The 23,715-nt window shown below is 51.2% G+C and overlaps 1 pseudogene; it reads right to left on the bottom strand.

The window, feature by feature from the left end:
• Positions 1-14,627: 14,627 nt before the first annotated feature.
• LOC121833036 lies at positions 14,628-15,305 on the bottom strand (annotated as a pseudogene).
• Positions 15,306-23,715: the final 8,410 nt, after the last annotated feature.

Here is a 23,715-nt window from a genome sequence, read left to right as displayed (position 1 = left end):
TCTAATGTTGTGGGATTTATACTTCGGGTCACGTTAGTAGGTACCTTATCTTTATTAACAACCTCAGTAGCCTGGGGCACAGTTTTGTGCATAAACATAATAATTGGCAAGTGATCACTTAGATCATAACCTAGAACACCAGCACTGATGAGACTTTCCTCGCAATTCGTCACAAACATATCAATCAATGTTGATGACGTGGTTGTGACACGAGTGGGAGGGACAATGACATTACAAAAGTTATTAGACGTAAGTAAAGTAAGAAATTCATCTAAGACGCGTTTGCTCTAGCAGATTTATATTCACATCTCCACCAAGAAAGAGCGTACATCCTTCCTCATTTGCAAAACAAAATAATGTTTCTAAAAAATTTAAATATACTTCAACGTTTCCACCAGGTGGACGATACAAAACAGAAAATATGTCCCGTTTTCTTCTAACACAAAGTATTTCATAGTTCCGTGTCACGATAGAATAATCGGAAAGAATTTAGAGGTCAGAAAAGTTTGCTTGCAACGAGACACCGCCACCACGTCCATACCCACGGTTTAAATAAAAGTGGTTATATCCAGGAAGTACAAAAAAATCATCAACATCTTTATACCATGTTTCTGTTAACATAATAATATTAAATGAACTCTGAACGGAATCAAAAAGCATCATTAGGTCATCTCCCTTGGTCCTGGCAGATTGTACATTTAAATGAAAAAAACTGAAAGTATTTCTACCTCTTCTATTCATAAAAAAATTCAATTGATCAGGCGTCAACACATCAAGGTTCTCTGCCTTAATGATGCATTACACTCGCAGAAAAGAACCAACATTATTCAACAAATCTGATTCAGGTCATCTTCTTTCGAAATCGTGATAATAGGGGTGTCGCCCGCTTTTTTTGCAAATATCTTTCCGTTCCGGACCCACACATATAGCCAACGATGCTCACGTTTCTTAGATATCGTCATCCCAAGCAGTTTCTTCAAATACGGGCACAAATGCTCGTTTACATAAACTGGAGCCTCCGTTGAAAGGCCAAGGTCACAACACGAGATTCGTTTTTTCTTTGCCTTTTCCAGGACACAGTCTCGCTTGTTACGTTTCTGGAAGCGAACAATTATATTCCTCTTTTCCCTATCTCTTGTCGGCACCCGATGGCATGCTTCAACATCTGCCTTGGTTATCGGCTCGCCGATTACTTCACAGAGTTTACTTATCAGTTGGTCGACATTTTCAGCTTGGTCTTTCGGGATTCCCTTCACCTCGAGGTTGTTGTTGCGTGAGTATTGCTCGCAGCTGACTAACCTGTTTTCGGTTTCCTTTAGCGCTCTGGCCAGTTCGCCACATTTACCGTTCAGTTCAGCGTTTTCTTTCTTCAAGCCAGAGTTTTCTTTTTTGATTAAAGCGAGTGACTGCTTCATTGATTCGTGCTCCTCGTCAATAAAGCTCATTCCTTTTTTTATTTCCGTTAACTCTTTCAAATCGGCACGTATATCACGTAACTCTGTCCTGATATCCCCCTCGAGTGACTCCCTGAACATCCTGAGCTCCTGTTTAAGTTCATCCTTGAATTCGTTCAACAGTTTGACTACGTCTTTCGACATAGAGAAAAACTATGAAAATGAACACAACCAACACGCTAGGCTTGGCAGCAGCGACAGCAAAAGCAACAGCAACACTAGTAGTCAAGGGAAGTTAGAACCAACCTGAAATTGTTCGTAGATTTAGTACGTGATGCAGTTGCCGCCGCCGCTGCCAAATGACGGACACAGTGAAGACAGTCGTCTTTTGAAGATGAGTTGCGCACGGCTCGTAGTGTTGTCGGCCAATCACCGGCGGGCAGGAATCGATGACTTGATCGTAGCCCAGCGCAGCAGTTGCAGTCCGTCGATCACGGCCAGGCTTTGTAGCACCTTGATTACCCGCCACGCTTTCTGCCGCTTTGGCCTGAAATTGTTCGTAGATTTAGTACGTGATGCAGTTGCCGCCGCCGCTGCCAAATGACGGACACAGTGAAGACAGTCGTCTTTTGAAGATGAGTTGCGCACGGCTCGTAGTGTTGTCGGCCAATCACCGGCGAGCAGGAATCGATGACTTGATCGTAGCCCAGCGCAGCAGTTGCAGTCCGTCGATCACGGCCAGGCTTTGTAGCACCTTGATTACCCGCCACGCTTTCTGCCGCTTTGGCCTGAAATTGTTCGTAGATTTAGTACGTGATGCAGTTGCCGCCGCCGCTGCCAAATGACGGACACAGTGAAGACAGTCGTCTTTTGAAGATGAGTTGCGCACGGCTCGTAGTGTTGTCGGCCAATCACCGGCGAGCAGGAATCGATGACTTGATCGTAGCCCAGCGCAGAAGTTGCAGTCCGTCGATCACGGCCAGGCTTTGTAGCACCTTGATTACCCGCCACGCTTTCTGCCGCTTTGGCCTGAAATTGTTCGTAGATTTAGTTCGTGATGCAGTTGCCGCCGCCGCTGCCAAATGACGGACACAGTGAAGACAGTCGTCTTTTGAAGATGAGTTGCGCACGGCTCGTAGTGTTGTCGGCCAATCACCGGCGAGCAGGAATCGATGACTTGATCGTAGCCCAGCGCAGCAGTTGCAGTCCGTCGATCACGGCCAGGCTTTGTAGCACCTTGATAACCCGCCACGCTTTCTGCCGCTTTGGCCTGAAATTGTTCGTAGATTTAGTACGTGATGCAGTTGCCGCCGCCGCTGCCAAATGACGGACACAGTGAAGATCGTCGTCTTTTGAAGATGAGTTGCGCACGGCTCGTACTGTTGTCGGCCAATCACCGGCGAGCAGGAATCGATGACTTGATCGTAGCCCAGCGCAGCAGTTGCAGTCCGTCGATCACGGCCAGGCTTTGTAGCACCTTGATTACCCGCCGCGCTTTCTGCCGCTTTGGCCTGAAATTGTTCGTAGATTTAGTACGTGATGCAGTTGCCGCCGCCGCTGCCAAATGACGGACACAGTGAAGACCGTCGTCTTTTGAAGATGAGTTGCGCACGGCTCGTAGTGTTGTCGGCCAATCACCGGCGAGCAGGAATCGATGACTTGATCGTAGCCCAGCGCAGCAGTTGCAGTCCGTCGATCACGGCCAGGCTTTGTAGCACCTTGATTACCCGCCGCGCTTTCTGCCGCTTTGGCCTGAAATTGTTCGTAGATTTAGTACGTGATGCAGTTGCCGCCGCCGCTGCCAAATGACGGACACAGTGAAGACAGTCGTCTTTTGAAGATGAGTTGCGCACGGCTCGTAGTGTTGTTGGCCAATCACCGGCGAGCAGGAATCGATGACTTGATCGTAGCCCAGCGCAGCAGTTGCAGTCCGTCGATCACGGCCAGGCTTTGTAGCACCTTGATAACCCGCCACGCTTTCTGCCGCTTTGGCCTGAAATTGTTCGTAGATTTAGTACGTGATGCAGTTGCCGCCGCCGCTGCCAAATGACGGACACAGTGAAGACAGTCGTCTTTTGAAGATGAGTTGCGCACGGCTCGTAGTGTTGTCGGCCAATCACCGGCGAGCAGGAATCGATGACTTGATCGTAGCCCAGCGCAGCAGTTGCAGTCCGTCGATCACGGCCAGGCTTTGTAGCACCTTGATAACCCGCCACGCTTTCTGCCGCTTTGGCCTGAAATTGTTCGTAGATTTAGTACGTGATGCAGTTGCCGCCGCCGCTGCCAAATGACGGACACAGTGAAGACAGTCGTCTTTTGAAGATGAGTTGCGCACGGCTCGTAGTGTTGTCGGCCAATCACCGGCGAGCAGGAATCGATGACTTGATCGTAGCCCAGCGCAGCAGTTGCAGTCCGTCGATCACGGCCAGGCTTTGTAGCACCTTGATTACCCGCCACGCTTTCTGCCGCTTTGGCCTGAAATTGTTCGTAGATTTAGTACGTGATGCAGTTGCCGCCGCCGCTGCCAAATGACGGACACAGTGAAGACAGTCGTCTTTTGAAGATGAGTTGCGCACGGCTCGTAGTGTTGTCGGCCAATCACCGGCGAGCAGGAATCGATGACTTGATCGTAGCCCAGCGCAGCAGTTGCAGTCCGTCGATCACGGCGAGGCTTTGTAGCACCTTGATAACCCGCCACGCTTTCTGCCGCTTTGGCCTGAAATTGTTCGTAGATTTAGTACGTGATGCAGTTGCCGCCGCCGCTGCCAAATGACGGACACAGTGAAGACAGTCGTCTTTTGAAGATGAGTTGCGCACGGCTCGTAGTGTTGTCGGCCAATCACCGGCGAGCAGGAATCGATGACTTGATCGTAGCCCAGCGCAGCAGTTGCAGTCCGTCGATCACGGCCAGGCTTTGTAGCACCTTGATAACCCGCCACGCTTTCTGCCGCTTTGGCCTGAAATTGTTCGTAGATTTAGTACGTGATGCAGTTGCCGCCGCCGCTGCCAAATGACGGACACAGTGAAGACAGTCGTCTTTTGAAGATGAGTTGCGCACGGCTCGTAGTGTTGTCGGCCAATCACCGGCGAGCAGGAATCGATGACTTGATCGTAGCCCAGCGCAGCAGTTGCAGTCCGTCGATCACGGCCAGGCTTTGTAGCACCTTGATTACCCGCCGCGCTTTCTGCCGCTTTGGCCTGAAATTGTTCGTAGATTTAGTACGTGATGCAGTTGCCGCCGCCGCTGCCAAATGACGGACACAGTGAAGACCGTCGTCTTTTGAAGATGAGTTGCGCACGGCTCGTAGTGTTGTCGGCCAATCACCGGCGAGCAGGAATCGATGACTTGATCGTAGCCCAGCGCAGCAGTTGCAGTCCGTCGATCACGGCCAGGCTTTGTAGCACCTTGATTACCCGCCGCGCTTTCTGCCGCTTTGACCTGAAATTGTTCGTAGATTTAGTACGTGATGCAGTTGCCGCCGCCGCTGCCAAATGACGGACACAGTGAAGACCGTCGTCTTTTGAAGATGAGTTGCGCACGGCTCGTAGTGTTGTCGGCCAATCACCGGCGAGCAGGAATCGATGACTTGATCGTAGCCCAGCGCAGCAGTTGCAGTCCGTCGATCACGGCCAGGCTTTGTAGCACCTTGATTACCCGCCGCGCTTTCTGCCGCTTTGGCCTGAAATTGTTCGTAGATTTAGTACGTGATGCAGTTGCCGCCCCCGCTGCCAAATGACGGACACAGTGAAGACCGTCGTCTTTTGAAGATGAGTTGCGCACGGCTCGTAGTGTTGTCGGCCACTCACCGGCGAGCAGGAATCGATGACTTGATCGTAGCCCAGCGCAGCAGTTGCAGTCCGTCGATCACGGCCAGGCTTTGTAGCACCTTGATTACCCGCCGCGCTTTCTGCCGCTTTGGCCTGAAATTGTTCGTAGATTTAGTACGTGATGCAGTTGCCGCCGCCGCTGCCAAATGACAGACACAGTGAAGACCGTCGTCTTTTGAAGATGAGTTGCGCACGGCTCGTAGTGTTGTCGGCCAATCACCGGCGAGCAGGAATCGATGACTTGATCGTAGCCCAGCGCAGCAGTTGCAGTCCGTCGATCACGGCCAGGCTTTGTAGCACCTTGATTACCCGCCGCGCTTTCTGCCGCTTTGGCCTGAAATTGTTCGTAGATTTAGTACGTGATGCAGTTGCCGCCGCCGCTGCCAAATGACGGACACAGTGAAGACCGTCGTCTTTTGAAGATGAGTTGCGCACGGCTCGTAGTGTTGTCGGCCAATCACCGGCGAGCAGGAATCGATGACTTGATCGTAGCCCAGCGCAGCAGTTGCAGTCCGTCGATCACGGCCAGGCTTTGTAGCACCTTGATAACCCGCCACGCTTTCTGCGGCTTTGGCCTGAAATTGTTCGTAGATTTAGTACGTGATGCAGTTGCCGCCGCCGCTGCCAAATGACGGACACAGTGAAGACCGTCGTCTTTTGAAGATGAGTTGCGCACGGCTCGTAGTGTTGTCGGCCAATCACCGGCGAGCAGGAATCGATGACTTGATCGTAGCCCAGCGCAGCAGTTGCAGTCCGTCGATCACGGCCAGGCTTTGTAGCACCTTGATTACCCGCCACGCTTTCTGCCGCTTTGGCCTGAAATTGTTCGTAGATTTAGTACGTGATGCAGTTGCCGCCGCCGCTGCCAAATGACGGACACAGTGAAGACCGTCGTCTTTTGAAGATGAGTTGCGCACGGCTCGTAGTGTTGTCGGCCACTCACCGGCGAGCAGGAATCGATGACTTGATCGTAGCCCAGCGCAGCAGTTGCAGTCCGTCGATCACGGCCAGGCTTTGTAGCACCTTGATTACCCGCCGCGCTTTCTGCCGCTTTGGCCTGAAATTGTTCGTAGATTTAGTACGTGATGCAGTTGCCGCCGCCGCTGCCAAATGACGGACACAGTGAAGACCGTCGTCTTTTGAAGATGAGTTGCGCACGGCTCGTAGTGTTGTCGGCCAATCACCGGCGAGCAGGAATCGATGACTTGATCGTAGCCCAGCGCAGCAGTTGCAGTCCGTCGATCACGGCCAGGCTTTGTAGCACCTTGATAACCCGCCACGCTTTCTGCCGCTTTGGCCTGAAATTGTTCGTAGATTTAGTACGTGATGCAGTTGCCGCCGCCGCTGCCAAATGACGGACACAGTGAAGACCGTCGTCTTTTGAAGATGAGTTGCGCACGGCTCGTAGTGTTGTCGGCCAATCACCGGCGAGCAGGAATCGATGACTTGATCGTAGCCCAGCGCAGCAGTTGCAGTCCGTCGATCACGGCCAGGCTTTGTAGCACCTTGATTACCCGCCGCGCTTTCTGCCGCTTTGGCCTGAAATTGTTCGTAGATTTAGTACGTGATGCAGTTGCCGCCGCCGCTGCCAAATGACGGACACAGTGAAGACCGTCGTCTTTTGAAGATGAGTTGCGCACGGCTCGTAGTGTTGTCGGCCAATCACCGGCGAGCAGGAATCGATGACTTGATCGTAGCCCAGCGCAGCAGTTGCAGTCCGTCGATCACGGCCAGGCTTTGTAGCACCTTGATAACCCGCCACGCTTTCTGCCGCTTTGGCCTGAAATTGTTCGTAGATTTAGTACGTGATGCAGTTGCCGCCGCCGCTGCCAAATGACGGACACAGTGAAGACCGTCGTCTTTTGAAGATGAGTTGCGCACGGCTCGTAGTGTTGTCGGCCACTCACCGGCGAGCAGGAATCGATGACTTGATCGTAGCCCAGCGCAGCAGTTGCAGTCCGTCGATCACGGCCAGGCTTTGTAGCACCTTGATTACCCGCCGCGCTTTCTGCCGCTTTGGCCTGAAATTGTTCGTAGATTTAGTACGTGATGCAGTTGCCGCCGCCGCTGCCAAATGACGGACACAGTGAAGACCGTCGTCTTTTGAAGATGAGTTCCGCACGGCTCGTAGTGTTGTCGGCCAATCACCGGCGGGCAGGAATCGATGACTTGATCGTAGCCCAGCGAAGCAGTTGCAGTCCGTCGATCACGGCCAGGCTTTGTAGCACCTTGATTACCCGCCGCGCTTTCTGCCGCTTTGGCCTGAAATTGTTCGTAGATTTAGTACGTGATGCAGTTGCCGCCGCCGCTGCCAAATGACAGACACAGTGAAGACCGTCGTCTTTTGAAGATGAGTTGCGCACGGCTCGTAGTGTTGTCGGCCAATCACCGGCGAGCAGGAATCGATGACTTGATCGTAGCCCAGCGAAGCAGTTGCAGTCCGTCGATCACGGCCAGGCTTTGTAGCACCTTGATTACCCGCCGCGCTTTCTGCCGCTTTGGCCTGAAATTGTTCGTAGATTTAGTACGTGATGCAGTTGCCACCGCCGCTGCCAAATGACGGACACAGTGAAGACCGTCGTCTTTTGAAGATGAGTTGCGCACGGCTCGTAGTGTTGTCGGCCAATCACCGGCGAGCAGGAATCGATGACTTGATCGTAGCCCAGCGCAGCAGTTGCAGTCCGTCGATCACGGCCAGGCTTTGTAGCACCTTGATTACCCGCCGCGCTTTCTGCCGCTTTGGCCTGAAATTGTTCGTAGATTTAGTACGTGATGCAGTTGCCGCCGCCGCTGCCAAATGACGGACACAGTGAAGACCGTCGTCTTTTGAAGATGAGTTGCGCACGGCTCGTAGTGTTGTCGGCCAATCACCGGCGAGCAGGAATCGATGACTTGATCGTAGCCCAGCGCAGCAGTTGCAGTCCGTCGATCACGGCCAGGCTTTGTAGCACCTTGATTACCCGCCGCGCTTTCTGCCGCTTTGGCCTGAAATTGTTCGTAGATTTAGTACGTGATGCAGTTGCCGCCGCCGCTGCCAAATGACGGACACAGTGAAGACCGTCGTCTTTTGAAGATGAGTTGCGCACGGCTCGTAGTGTTGTCGGCCAATCACCGGCGAGCAGGAATCGATGACTTGATCGTAGCCCAGCGCAGCAGTTGCAGTCCGTCGATCACGGCCAGGCTTTGTAGCACCTTGATTACCCGCCGCGCTTTCTGCCGCTTTGGCCTGAAATTGTTCGTAGATTTAGTACGTGATGCAGTTGCCGCCGCCGCTGCCAAATGACGGACACAGTGAAGACCGTCGTCTTTTGAAGATGAGTTGCGCACGGCTCGTAGTGTTGTCGGCCAATCACCGGCGGGCAGGAATCGATGACTTGATCGTAGCCCAGCGCAGCAGTTGCAGTCCGTCCATCACGGCCAGGCTTTGTAGCACCTTGATTACCCGCCGCGCTTTCTGCCGCTTTGGCCTGAAATTGTTCGTAGATTTAGTACGTGATGCAGTTGCCGCCGCCGCTGCCAAATGACGGACACAGTGAAGACCGTCGTCTTTTGAAGATGAGTTGCGCACGGCTCGTAGTGTTGTCGGCCAATCACCGGCGAGCAGGAATCGATGACTTGATCGTAGCCCAGCGCAGCAGTTGCAGTCCGTCGATCACGGCCAGGCTTTGTAGCACCTTGATTACCCGCCGCGCTTTCTGCCGCTTTGGCCTGAAATTGTTCTTAGATTTAGTACGTGATGCAGTTGCCGCCGCCGCTGCCAAATGACGGACACAGTGAAGACCGTCGTCTTTTGAAGATGAGTTGCGCACGGCTCGTAGTGTTGTCGGCCAATCACCGGCGAGCAGGAATCGATGACTTGATCATAGCCCAGCGCAGCAGTTGCAGTCCGTCGATCACGGCCAGGCTTTGTAGCACCTTGATTACCCGCCACGCTTTCTGCCGCTTTGGCCTGAAATTGTTCGTAGATTTAGTACGTGATGCAGTTGCCGCCGCCGCTGCCAAATGACGGACACAGTGAAGACCGTCGTCTTTTGAAGATGAGTTGCGCACGGCTCGTAGTGTTGTCGGCCAATCACCGGCGGGCAGGAATCGATGACTTGATCGTAGCCCAGCGCAGCAGTTGCAGTCCGTCGATCACGGCCAGGCTTTGTAGCACCTTGATTACCCGCCGCGCTTTCTGCCGCTTTGGCCTGAAATTGTTCGTAGATTTAGTACGTGATGCAGATGCCGCCGCCGCTGCCAAATGACGGACACAGTGAAGACCGTCGTCTTTTGAAGATGAGTTGCGCACGGCTCGTAGTGTTGTCGGCCAATCACCGGCGAGCAGGAATCGATGACTTGATCGTAGCCCAGCGCAGCAGTTGCAGTCCGTCGATCACGGCCAGGCTTTGTAGCACCTTGATTACCCGCCACGCTTTCTGCCGCTTTGGCCTGAAATTGTTCGTAGATTTAGTACGTAATGCAGTTGCCGCCGCCGCTGCCAAATGACGGACACAGTGAAGACCGTCGTCTTTTGAAGATGAGTTGCGCACGGCTCGTAGTGTTGTCGGCCATTCACCGGCGAGCAGGAATCGATGACTTGATCGTAGCCCAGCGAAGCAGTTGCAGTCCGTCGATCACGGCCAGGCTTTGTAGCACCTTGATTACCCGCCGCGCTTTCTGCCGCTTTGGCCTGAAATTGTTCGTAGATTTAGTACGTGATGCAGTTGCCGCCGCCGCTGCCAAATGACGGACACAGTGAAGACCGTCGTCTTTTGAAGATGAGTTGCGCACGGCTCGTAGTGTTGTCGGCCAATCACCGGCGAGCAGGAATCGATGACTTGATCGTAGCCCAGCGCAGCAGTTGCAGTCCGTCGATCACGGCCAGGCTTTGTAGCACCTTGATTACCCGCCGCGCTTTCTGCCGCTTTGGCCTGAAATTGTTCGTAGATTTAGTACGTGATGCAGTTGCCGCCGCCGCTGCCAAATGACGGACACAGTGAAGACCGTCGTCTTTTGAAGATGAGTTGCGCACGGCTCGTAGTGTTGTCGGCCAATCACCGGCGAGCAGGAATCGATGACTTGATCGTAGCCCAGCGCAGCAGTTGCAGTCCGTCGATCACGGCCAGGCTTTGTAGCACCTTGATTACCCGCCGCGATTTCTGCCGCTTTGGCCTGAAATTGTTCGTAGATTTAGTACGTGATGCAGTTGCCGCCGCCGCTGCCAAATGACGGACACAGTGAAGACAGTCGTCTTTTGAAGATGAGTTGCGCACGGCTCGTAGTGTTGTCGGCCAATCACCGGCGAGCAGGAATCGATGACTTGATCGTAGCCCAGCGCAGCAGTTGCAGTCCGTCGATCACGGCCAGGCTTTGTAGCACCTTGATTACCCGCCGCGCTTTCTGCCGCTTTGGCCTGAAATTGTTCGTAGATTTAGTACGTGATGCAGTTGCCGCCGCCGCTGCCAAATGACGGACACAGTGAAGACCGTCGTCTTTTGAAGATGAGTTGCGCACGGCTCGTAGTGTTGTCGGCCAATCACCGGCGAGCAGGAATCGATGACTTGATCGTAGCCCAGCGCAGCAGTTGCAGTCCGTCGATCACGGCCAGGCTTTGTAGCACCTTGATTACCCGCCGCGCTTTCTGCCGCTTTGGCCTGAAATTGTTCGTAGATTTAGTACATGATGCAGTTGCCGCCGCCGCTGCCAAATGACGGACACAGTGAAGACAGTCGTCTTTTGAAGATGAGTTAGCACGGCTCGTAGTGTTGTCGGCCAATCACCGGCGGGCAGGAATCGATGACTTGATCGTAGCCCAGCGCAGCAGTTGCAGTCCGTCGATCACGGCCAGGCTTTGTAGCACCTTGATTACCCGCCGCGCTTTCTGCCACTTTGGCCTGAAATTGTTTGTAGATTTAGTACGTGATGCAGTTGCCGCCGCCGCTGCCAAATGACGGACACAGTGAAGACAGTCGTCTTTTGAAGATGAGTTAGCACGGCTCGTAGTGTTGTCGGCCAATCACCGGCGGGCAGGAATCGATGACTTGATCGTAGCCCAGCGCAGCAGTTGCAGTCCGTCGATCACGGCCAGGCTTTGTAGCACCTTGATTACCCGCCGCGCTTTCTGCCGCTTTGGCCTGAAATTGTTCGTAGATTTAGTACGTGATGCAGTTGCCGCCGCCGCTGCCAAATGACGGACACAGTGAAGACCGTCGTCTTTTGAAGATGAGTTGCGCACGGCTCGTAGTGTTGTCGGCCAATCACCGGCGGGCAGGAATCGATGACTTGATCGTAGCCCAGCGCAGCAGTTGCAGTCCGTCGATCACGGCCAGGCTTTGTAGCACCTTGATTACCCGCCACGCTTTCTGCCGCTTTGGCCTGAAATTGTTCGTAGATTTAGTGCGTGATGCAGTTGCCGCCGCCGCTGCCAAATGACGGACACAGTGAAGACCGTCGTCTTTTGAAGATGAGTTGCGCACGGCTCGTAGTGTTGTCGGCCAATCACCGGCGAGCAGGAATCGATGACTTGATCGTAGCCCAGCGCAGCAGTTGCAGTCCGTCGATCACGGCCAGGCTTTGTAGCACCTTGATTACCCGCCGCGCTTTCTGCCGCTTTGGCCTGAAATTGTTCGTAGATTTAGTACGTGATGCAGTTGCCGCCGCCGCTGCCAAATGACGGACACAGTGAAGACCGTCGTCTTTTGAAGATGAGTTGCGCACGGCTCGTAGTGTTGTCGGCCAATCACCGGCGAGCAGGAATCGATGACTTGATCGTAGCCCAGCGCAGCAGTTGCAGTCCGTCGATCACGGCCAGGCTTTGTAGCACCTTGATTACCCGCCGCGCTTTCTGCCGCTTTGGCCTGAAATTGTTCGTAGATTTAGTACATGATGCAGTTGCCGCCGCCGCTGCCAAATGACGGACACAGTGAAGACCGTCGTCTTTTGAAGATGAGTTGCGCACGGCTCGTAGTGTTGTCGGCCAATCACCGGCGAGCAGGAATCGATGACTTGATCGTAGCCCAGCGCAGCAGTTGCAGTCCGTCGATCACGCCCAGGCTTTGTAGCACCTTGATTACCCGCCGCGCTTTCTGCCGCTTTGGCGTGAAATTGTTCGTAGATTTAGTACGTGATGCAGTTGCCGCCGCCGCTGCCAAATGACGGACACAGTGAAGACCGTCGTCTTTTGAAGATGAGTTGCGCACGGCTCGTAGTGTTGTCGGCCAATCACCGGCGGGCAGGAATCAATGACTTGATCGTAGCCCAGCGCAGCAGTTGCAGTCCGTCGATCACGGCCAGGCTTTGTAGCACCTTGATTACCCGCCGCGCTTTCTGCCGCTTTGGCCTGAAATTGTTCGTAGATTTAGTACGTGATGCAGTTGCCGCCGCCGCTGCCAAATGACGGACACAGTGAAGACCGTCGTCTTTTGAAGATGAGTTGCGCACGGCTCGTAGTGTTGTCGGCCAATCACCGGCGAGCAGGAATCGATGACTTGATCGTAGCCCATGCGCAGCAGTTGCAGTCCGTCGATCACGGCCAGGCTTTGTAGCACCTTGATTACCCGCCGCGCTTTCTGCCGCTTTGGCCTGAAATTGTTCGTAGATTTAGTACGTGATGCAGTTGCCGCCGCCGCTGCCAAATGACGGACACAGTGAAGACCGTCGTCTTTTGAAGATGAGTTGCGCACGGCTCGTAGTGTTGTCGGCCAATCACCGGCGGGCAGGAATCGATGACTTGATCGTAGCCCATGCGCAGCAGTTGCAGTCCGTCGATCACGGCCAGGCTTTGTAGCACCTTCATTACCCGCCGCGCTTTCTGCCGCTTTGGCCTGAAATTGTTCGTAGATTTAGTACGTGATGCAGTTGCCGCCGCCGCTGCCAAATGACGGACACAGTGAAGACCGTCGTCTTTTGAAGATGAGTTGCGCACGGCTCGTAGTGTTGTCGGCCAATCACCGGCGAGCAGGAATCGATGACTTGATCGTAGCCCATGCGCAGCAGTTGCAGTCCGTCGATCACGGCCAGGCTTTGTAGCACCTTGATTACCCGCCGCGCTTTCTGCCGCTTTGGCCTGAAATTGTTCGTAGATTTAGTACGTGATGCAGTTGCCGCCGCCGCTGCCGAATGACGGACACAGTGAAGACCGTCGTCTTTTGAAGATGAGTTGCGCACGGCTCGTAGTGTTGTCGGCCAATCACCGGCGGGCAGGAATCGATGACTTGATCGTAGCCCATGCGCAGCAGTTGCAGTCCGTCGATCACGGCCAGGCTTTGTAGCACCTTCATTACCCGCCGCGCTTTCTGCCGCTTTGGCCTGAAATTGTTCGTAGATTTAGTACGTGATGCAGTTGCCGCCGCCGCTGCCAAATCAAGGTATATGTACATGGGTAGCGAAGCTTCCATAGAAGCCCACATGTCGAAAAAATGGCGGCCCATGGAGCTGCTTTAGCGCCATCTATGAGTCGTGGGGACACTTCCGGCGGAACAAAAAATCGACAGGAAATGACGACACTTCCGGAAAAAAACGTGACGTCATGCGTGCGTGCGGTTTGGCGCGAAAATTAAACAAAACTAATTCCAGAGATCACAGGTAAATGAACGACATATACACTAAAAAGTCGCAAACATAGCTCCGTGTTTGAGCTTTGTTTGATACTTTTTAGTGTATATGTCGTTCATTTGACCTGCAGTCTCGGGTTTTTCTTGGGGTGTTTACACCTTGTGTTTACTCTATACTGGAATACTGGATCGTTTACACCCTTATTTGCCCTTGCTCTTATATTTTGTTCGAAATGTATTTTTTCTGCAGCCGACTTTGTTAGCCGACCTGCTATGAGAGTAGTTTCATTTCGTCACAACCATCGTGTCTTTGCACTGTGGTCAAACTCCAGCCGGAGTGTTTTGCTTTTTGTTCCTTCAGGACCCCTGGGAAATATGTGAGAAACCTTAAAGCAAATTATGTAATGTCACAAAAAAGAGTGAATCAAATTGCTGGAGTGTGTTGGGCGTATGAAATACACAACAGTAACTCTAATGCAAGTCCAACGTCGCTTTAACAGTCGCGTTTTATTTGTTTTATTCACTTACAATCATTCACTCAGATTACTCATTAGAATTATACAATCGGTATCAACTATTTTCAAAAGGACATGGTCGAATAAAATCAGTAGATCGGTACATAAGGCACACTGTTATAACATAAGACATTGTACAATCGGCTGGACGTTGTGAGGACATTGGCAGTTGATAGGCAGCCACTAATAACTCGGAGGTTCCACAGTGTTCCGACGACAACTGAGGCCACCACTGTAATACACAGAAAAGCTACACTTTTCTACACATTCCTTGGGCAAGGTACCATAATGCTGAAAATATCTTAACTTGCATCTGCTGGTGCTGCTACACTGCAACGCAGCGATTGTTTGGTGCAGGTCAAGGAAGCCAAGTGGAGTAAACCCTCTTGGAGCCCTGTGGTATGCTGCACTTCATAAGCCAGTTTTGCTTGACAGCTGGTGAAGCAAAACTAGCTTATTCACATATATGTGAATAAGTTAGAGGACCACATTACTCCTCAAGAAACCGAAGAAAATGAAAGGCTCGAATAGAACATGCCTGCACTGCTTTAAGAAGTACTCTGCGTGGTCTCACATACGTAGTCTGCGCACCTGCTGCCTAGCTTTACACTTTGCTACTGTATCAAATAGTCAGCATTTTTTTTCCGCGTGAACCAGTGCATAATGGCTTTGGCAATAAAAAACAAAAACAAATTATCATAAACACTTTCGTCACATACAGTCAGAGACTTTGAAATCTTCTGGTTAAAAATGACACAAAGAGTCCACCCTACGTTCTCCTTTGAAATTAGGTTGTTGATACATGTCTCAAAGACTTCCTCACAAGCTTCAACAAATAATATGAATGAAGCAGAAGGAACTGAGAGGATTCCAAAGTGGGAGTCGGCAGTTCCTTTCACACTCAATTACAAGAGCACTTGATTTCCCTCAAAAAAACACGCATTTTCTGTCCTCAACTCATATTTCTGGGATGTTCCTGCACAGGAATGAACCTTGAGGAATTTCGATGCCAGCCACCCAGCAAAATAAACCATGTTGTTCTCTCTTCTTGCCAAAGGGTAGTTTGAAGGCGAATCGTCTGCCGTGGTAATAAAAACTGTGCTTCCTAAGGCAAGACGAGGAGAAGGTGCCAAAAGGCCTGCTGGGAACGTAGCGAGGAGAGACATGTCATCAGCACAGTTTGATTTTTCCGACAGCTTGAATAGGTTGCTAATCAAAAGGTGCCTGAACGCAGCCTGAAATTGACGGAAAGTGGAGTTTGTGTTTGCACCTGATTTTGAACGTATAACAGCAAAAGTGTTTTCAAGGGTGTCCTGGTTCAGATAGCGGTTTAAAAGGTGGGAAAAACCGCAATTAACCGCGAGGTGATTGCTGAGCAGCAGTAGAGACCTAACTGTTAAGCAGAAGCCACGAATGCAGTGCGGCTGCCTTCCACATCCGAGTACTTGCAGGCTCTTAGAAACCAGAATGCACTCTTTCAGAAACTCCTCACGAATAGAGCCGTTACAGATTGCAGAGGCATATGGCGTCTTTGCAGATTTCTGCGAGCTATTTAGGCTGTCAACGAGACGGTCGATTCTTTCAACGAATCTCGCTGTGTGAACAGCTCTGGCTGGCAATTGCTAAGAAGTAACAACGGCGTACATTGCAGCTGCGCAGTGATTGCTAAACACTTGAGCTGCTAGTTTCACCGACATCTTTGACGAGAAGGTCAAATTAAAATGCTTCTCCTTCAGCTTTGGCATAAAACCGATCTCAAGTTTACGGTCCTTTTCGTAAGCTCCCTTGATGTAGGAACTTTTCACTATGTAATCACCAACTTTTTAGACGTATTTAATTAAAATGTTTCTTAGTCACTTCAAAAAGTGCGGAGCATCGAAAAGGAAAAAAAAAAAGTGGCTTGCCATTGATCTCTACGTAAGGCTTTTCGGCAGTTACGATGCTTGAAAAAGAGACACGTTCTGGCACCGTTCATCGCATAGAACAGCTACCGGCTTCAGGCCAGCGTCCACAAGGGCGCTGTAGCACTGGAAAAAGAGATCTTTTAGTACATCTGAAGGTGTGCCTTTGTGAGCAAAAAATAGCCAAGCGGCTGCTTCCTCGGTGTTCCGACTCCTTTCGCCATGAGCATGAGAGCCTTATTTGCCAGTTTTTTGCCTTGCTGTCCACTATGTTCTTTAAGTCTTTCAAACCTGTCAGACGAGGGGTTGTATGAAAGCTCTTTTTTGATGTGCATTTCATCAAAGACTATGCTGCAGGCCCAATCGGCTCGAGGAAAAGAATCTGCCCGCCTCTTTATCAGCTCGAAAATGCCAGGGTAAAATCCAATCTTTAGTGGCACACGCTGAAGCCATAGCTGCAGTGACCCTACTGATGGCAGCCTGAGCAGTCGCCTGCAACACTTATAGCCTTTGGGGCTATGAAAGTAGAGGCCTAAAGCCAAGGCTTTGTTGTGGCTGCACCATCTCTGGCCAAACCGGCTCACATTGCTCATTCTAAGCTGGGCTTCAACGAGTGCGGCGACACGAGGAGACACATGAACGCGGACACTCTCAACGACCTCGGCAACAGTCCTCATCTGACGTTGTCGTTGCAGCCTTCTTTGCAGCCTTCTTTGCAGCCTCTTGTTACGCTCTTGAAGCTGTCGCACCTTGGCTCTCAGGCGTTCACCTTCTTGTTGCCGATGCTGCGGCTTTTGCTGGGTGCTGCAATTTGGCAAATGACCCAGATTAGGTCCCCAAGAAAAACTTGCATTCGCCATCAATTTATTAAATGTGTAATCTATTCACGCTCAAGAACATTCCTCAATGATCTGAAGTGTCTTTAAACAAGAACCGTAAGTTTGACAAACTACACATACAATTCAAGTTTAGGAAAGCAACAGTACATCTTTATGTTCGACTAGGCGCTTCATGTTGGCCAGAGACCTGATAGTCCAAAAAGACAAGGGCGCACACAGAAACATGCAAGTCAGAATAGGCATCCAAACTGTGAAATGCATTTTCTTAAAGCTTGACCATACCTTACTTATGCCCATGGCATTGTAACAGTGAAGCGCTCGCACAACAACAGGCGACTAAAGTTTGGCAGATAGGACAAGGGACCATGGCAGGCTCAGCATCCCACACATATGACCACGGCAGCTTTTCGATAACTTTAAAAAACACTGTCTTACGTGAGGTTTTGCGGGAAGACTTATGATTCAGTGAAACCGGTTCAGCTGTTTTGATTTGACGGTGTTAACACCTGCCTGTGGAACATTTTTTTTTTGTCTTTTTGTGTGCTTGACAATGACAATACCGTGAAACAAAAATGTGGTGAACTTTGAACAAACTTCGATTTGTAGCTGCCAGATAGTCGGTCTGGTGTTATGTGACCCCTTGCGTCATCTGCTCTCAAGATAAAGTTTAGTATCCCCCGGTGTTTTTCGAGCCTTGGCTTTTTATTTTTGCAGCCTGATCTTTTATAACTTCACAAAAAAAAACTGCAAAAGAAAAAAGTTTGCATCATAGAAAGCACTCGCATTTGTGAGAAGGCCCAGCAGCACAGCCAGAGAGAGAGTCTCTAGGCGACGGTGAAGAAACCAAAATCTCCATGTCAACCACGTCCCCGCTGGACTCTTGAGCAGGAGCAGCATCTTGACGTAGAGCGCAGCTGTGATCAACCGCAAAAAAAAGAAAGAAAGAAAGAAAGAAAAGCTTTTGTAAAAACTGCAAGTAAGAAAGCAAGTTCAACAGAGTGGAAAGTTGGACGAGTTGGTCGTTCATTTAAGCTGGCAGAAACAGTGCCTCTCTGTGTACTTTTACTGCGCCTGTCTGTATACTCCTTGTTTCCTGTTTTACGTCAAGTTGCACTGTTTCTACCACTTGAGAAAGCAAGCTCACAAAGAAAGGGGAATAAAAAATATAGAACAAGCAATATTCGGCCACCACTTAATATTGTCCCCTAGTCGACTGTTCTCTAGTAAGGTGCACGAGCATGTGTGGTCCAATGAAGCCACAGAAATCCGCTCTGCAATTTTAATGTGAACTTAGCAAAGGAGAAGAGGAAGTCCTCCCTTATTCCCCTATTTGAATCCATAAAAAGTATATTCACCTTCTTTTTTGACAGGTTTAATTCAGAAGACTGGTCAACAGGGTGACTACAGGAACTCCACCAGTCTGAGTGGCCGGAGTATGTGCAGCTCGATAAGGCTGGCGAAATTCTCTTTGCAAATTTAGCGTGAAATTGGCGATGGAATAGTAGTTGAGTTCCTTCCTATGTGTCTATTCTAACACACGACAAAGAAAATCACCTTGTTCCCACGAAAGTTTCACTTCGGAAGACTGGTCTTCAGGGTGACTACAGAAGCTCCGTGAGTCTGAACTGCCAAAGCATGTGTAGCTCAATGAGGCTGTCACACTCACCTCTGCAAATTTATGGTGAATTCGCCTATTTTAACACAAAATGTAAATCACTTTCTTTCATGGGCAGCTTTATTATGGAAGACTGGGTGTCGGCAAGGCAAAATATGCTCTGTGACGTTGATTATGTCACCTCAAGTAAAACATGTCATTATAAACGGGGCTGAAATGAAGTTCTAGCAGTACCTCTGTCCATGTTCAACCAGCTTTTCCCAGCTAATCCCACCTAGTTCTTTTGCAAAATGCTCAAGTCATGAAGACCATGAGTTAATGCAGTGGTGCTGGCAGTTGCTGCCACTTTATGTTAGTTTCAGTGAAAAAGCTCACCATGCAAAACTGCTGAACCTGGAGAGCTTTTGCTGGAAATGTCGCCATGTGTCGTCCCTGCAAATAATATAAAAATGTTATGAGCCCACAAAAGCAATATTTCAACCCCATGTGGTAACCATTTTTCAAAGAGCGGGTTAACCATGCTTAGTCACAAAGTGCACGGAAGGTATATTGGTCTGTTTACTTTTTGTGGGAAGCACACTTAGCAACGCATTGTGACGGAGGTGTCCAGGGCGCATGAGCGCTGACTCTGTGAAATGTAAGGAGAAAACTACCCTGTCTCGTAGCTGCCATGGAGTCTTCCCCTGTAGACTTCAGTTGTTGCAGAACCGAACCCAGGCTTCGTGCCTGCAGATAAGGCATGGTGCTATGAGGGTGCCATGAATACTTACGTAAAGAAAATGTAGCCAAAATGTCCACAAACCAAAGCAAATCAGTGCAAGGACCTTAACAAATGCATGACATCACTGCTCTGTGTACATCATGAAGAGTAAAAACACGAGTCTTACGCACAGATGCGCTATTATATATCTGTGTTGTACCACTGATAACCACGCCGATGATCACGACACTAGACTCCTCAGAGCCAGGCCGGTACAGGTAAATTTTAATATTGTGGGCACTTTTATAATGACGGCACACAACGCTGCGAAGTCAGTGATTTCGAACTTAAAACATTCCTAGTATAACATATTACGCCTTCTTGTGCACATCCAGACAAGCCTAATAGTTTTAGGTAAAACTAACAAGAGTTAAGAGGAGACCGAACAAGGGGCATACATCACACAGCAGGCATGTCACTGACAGTAGCGAAGTCTCACCTTCGAGAGTCGAGGGGAAACCGGTGCAGCGAGATGCCAGCCGTGCGGGTGTTGCTTTCACACATTTCCACGGAGCACCGTTTCTTTGCGTATCGCGCTGTGCTCATCGTCGCGAAAGACGTTGAGCCCCTTGGGCGCAGTAGCGTCCAAGATCCAAGCGCACGACAGCCGAGTTCCCGCGCAGGTAACTGGGCTAATCACGCCCCAGCAAACAACAAAACTCCCGAAACGGTGTTAACTGCCGCTAAAACAATTATAAGCGAAGAGCACATGGAGGCCCAAACACAAGCAAGCAGACGGACGTCAGCAGACTGCCTTTCCGCGCGCCATGAGGTCTATAAAAAACTGCAAAATATCGCTATTGCAAGTTGGCCTTTTTGCTAGTGGCGTACAGAGGACGCTAATAAGAAGTATGCATAATATTAGCAAAAACAAAAACAGTTTTGAATTTTGTAGCACGTTAAATATGATTGATATTATCAAATAATTATATTTAGCTTGTTTAAAAATACCAATGATTATACTTCTAGTCACAAACTAATTAATTTTAATAATGTTTGTCCCCGCCTCTCCTAGTCGCGCTTCAATCGCATCCTTCACGTGACCCTCCAGGTCGATGTCGCTGGCGATTTGTTTTGAACCGCTTTTTGGCCGAAGCTTCGCTACCCATGTACATATACCTTGGCCAAATGACGGACACAGTGAAGACCGTCGTCTTTTGAAGATGAGTTGCGCACGGCTCGTAGTGTTGTCGGCCAATCACCGGCGGGCAGGAATCGATGACTTGATCGTAGCCCAGCGCAGCAGTTGCAGTCCGTCGATCACGGCCAGGCTTTGTAGCACCTTGATTACCCGCCGCGCTTTCTGCCGCTTTGGCCTGAAATTGTTCGTAGATTTAGTACGTGATGCAGTTGCCGCCGCCACTGCCAAATGACGGACACAGTGAAGACCGTCGTCTTTTGAAGATGAGTTGCGCACGGCTCGTAGTGTTGTCGGCCAATCACCGGCGAGCAGGAATCGATGACTTGATCGTAGCCCAGCGAAGCAGTTGCAGTCCGTCGATCACGGCCAGGCTTTGTAGCACCTTGATTACCCGCCACGCTTTCTGCCGCTTTGGCCTGAAATTGTTCGTAGATTTAGTACGTGATGCAGTTGCCGCCGCCGCTGCCAAATGACGGACACAGTGAAGACCGTCGTCTTTTGAAGATGAGTTGCGCACGGCTCGTAGTGTTGTCGGCCAATCACCGGCGGGCAGGAATCGATGACTTGATCGTAGCCCAGCGCAGCAGTTGCAGTCCGTCAATCACGGCCAGGCTTTGTAGCACCTTGATTACCCGCCGCGCTTTCTGCCGCTTTGGCCTGAAATTGTTCGTAGATTTAGTACGTGATGCAGTTGCCGCCGCCGCTGCCAAATGACGGACACAGTGAAGACCGTCGTCTTTTGAAGATGAGTTGCGCACGGCTCGTAGTGTTGTCGGCCAATCACCGGCGAGCAGGAATCGATGACTTGATCGTAGCCCAGCGCAGCAGTTGCAGTCCGTCGATCACGGCCAGGCTTTGTAGCACCTTGATTACCCGCCGCGCTTTCTGCCGCTTTGGCCTGAAATTGTTCGTAGATTTAGTACGTGATGCAGTTGCCGCCGCCGCTGCCAAATGACGGACACAGTGAAGACCGTCGTCTTTTGAAGATGAGTTGCGCACGGCTCGTAGTGTTGTCGGCCAATCACCGGCGAGCAGGAATCGATGACTTGATCGTAGCCCAGCGCAGCAGTTGCAGTCCGTCGATCACGGCCAGGCTTTGTAGCACCTTGATTACCCGCCGCGCTTTCTGCCGCTTTGGCCTGAAATTGTTCGTAGATTTAGTACGTGATGCAGTTGCCGCCGCCGCTGCCAAATGACGGACACAGTGAAGACCGTCGTCTTTTGAAGATGAGTTGCGCACGGCTCGTAGTGTTGTCGGCCAATCACCGGCGGGCAGGAATCGATGACTTGATCGTAGCCCAGCGCAGCAGTTGCAGTCCGTCGATCACGGCCAGGCTTTGTAGCACCTTGATTACCCGCCGCGCTTTCTGCCGCTTTGGCCTGAAATTGTTCGTAGATTTAGTACGTGATGCAGTTGCCGCCGCCGCTGCCAAATGACGGACACAGTGAAGACCGTCGTCTTTTGAAGATGAGTTGCGCACGGCTCGTAGTGTTGTCGGCCAATCACCGGCGAGCAGGAATCGATGACTTGATCGTAGCCCAGCGCAGCAGTTGCAGTCCGTCGATCACGGCCAGGCTTTGTAGCACCTTGATTACCCGCCACGCTTTCTGCCGCTTTGGCCTGAAATTGTTCGTAGATTTAGTACGTGATGCAGTTGCCGCCGCCGCTGCCAAATGACGGACACAGTGAAGACCGTCGTCTTTTGAAGATGAGTTGCGCACGGCTCGTAGTGTTGTCGGCCAATCACCGGCGAGCAGGAATCGATGACTTGATCGTAGCCCAGCGAAGCAGTTGCAGTCCGTCGATCACGGCCAGGCTTTGTAGCACCTTGATTACCCGCCGCGCTTTCTGCCGCTTTGGCCTGAAATTGTTCGTAGATTTAGTACGTGATGCAGTTGCCGCCGCCGCTGCCAAATGACGGACACAGTGAAGACCGTCGTCTTTTGAAGATGAGTTGCGCACGGCTCGTAGTGTTGTCGGCCAATCACCGGCGAGCAGGAATCGATGACTTGATCGTAGCCCAGCGCAGCAGTTGCAGTCCGTCGATCACGGCCAGGCTTTGTAGCACCTTGATTACCCGCCACGCTTTCTGCCGCTTTGGCCTGAAATTGTTCGTAGATTTAGTACGTGATGCAGTTGCCGCCGCCGCTGCCAAATGACGGACACAGTGAAGACCGTCGTCTTTTGAAGATGAGTTGCGCACGGCTCGTAGTGTTGTCGGCCAATCACCGGCGAGCAGGAATCGATGACTTGATCGTAGCCCAGCGCAGCAGTTGCAGTCCGTCGATCACGGCCAGGCTTTGTAGCACCTTGATTACCCGCCGCGCTTTCTGCCGCTTTGGCCTGAAATTGTTCGTAGATTTAGTACGTGATGCAGTTGCCGCCGCCGCTGCCAAATGACGGACACAGTGAAGACCGTCGTCTTTTGAAGATGAGTTGCGCACGGCTCGTAGTGTTGTCGGCCAATCACCGGCGAGCAGGAATCGATGACTTGATCGTAGCCCAGCGCAGCAGTTGCAGTCCGTCGATCACGGCCAGGCTTTGTAGCACCTTGATTACCCGCCGCGCTTTCTGCCGCTTTGGCCTGAAATTGTTCGTAGATTTAGTACGTGATGCAGTTGCCGCCGCCGCTGCCAAATGACGGACACAGTGAAGACAGTCGTCTTTTGAAGATGAGTTGCGCACGGCTCGTAGTGTTGTCGGCCAATCACCGGCGGGCAGGAATCGATGACTTGATCGTAGCCCAGCGCAGCAGTTGCAGTCCGTCGATCACGGCCAGGCTTTGTAGCACCTTGATTACCCGCCGCGCTTTCTGCCGCTTTGGCCTGAAATTGTTCGTAGATTTAGTACGTGATGCAGTTGCCGCCGCCGCTGCCAAATGACGGACACAGTGAAGACCGTCGTCTTTTGAAGATGAGTTGCGCACGGCTCGTAGTGTTGTCGGCCAATCACCGGCGGGCAGGAATCGATGACTTGATCGTAGCCCAGCGCAGCAGTTGCAGTCCGTCGGTCACGGCCAGGCTTTGTAGCACCTTGATTACCCGCCACGCTTTCTGCCGCTTTGGCCTGGAATTGTTCGTAGATTTAGTACGTGATGCAGTTGCCGCCGCCGCTGCCAAATGACGGACACAGTGAAGACCGTCGTCTTTTGAAGATGAGTTGCGCACGGCTCGTAGTGTTGTCGGCC

Source organism: Ixodes scapularis, unplaced genomic scaffold (assembly GCF_016920785.2).
Source record: "Ixodes scapularis isolate PalLabHiFi unplaced genomic scaffold, ASM1692078v2 PGA_scaffold0__279_contigs__length_252992795, whole genome shotgun sequence".
Classification (NCBI taxonomy): domain Eukaryota; kingdom Metazoa; phylum Arthropoda; class Arachnida; order Ixodida; family Ixodidae; genus Ixodes; species Ixodes scapularis.
Note: the sequence above shows the minus strand (reverse complement) of the source record. Positions and strands in the feature narration are given on the sequence as shown.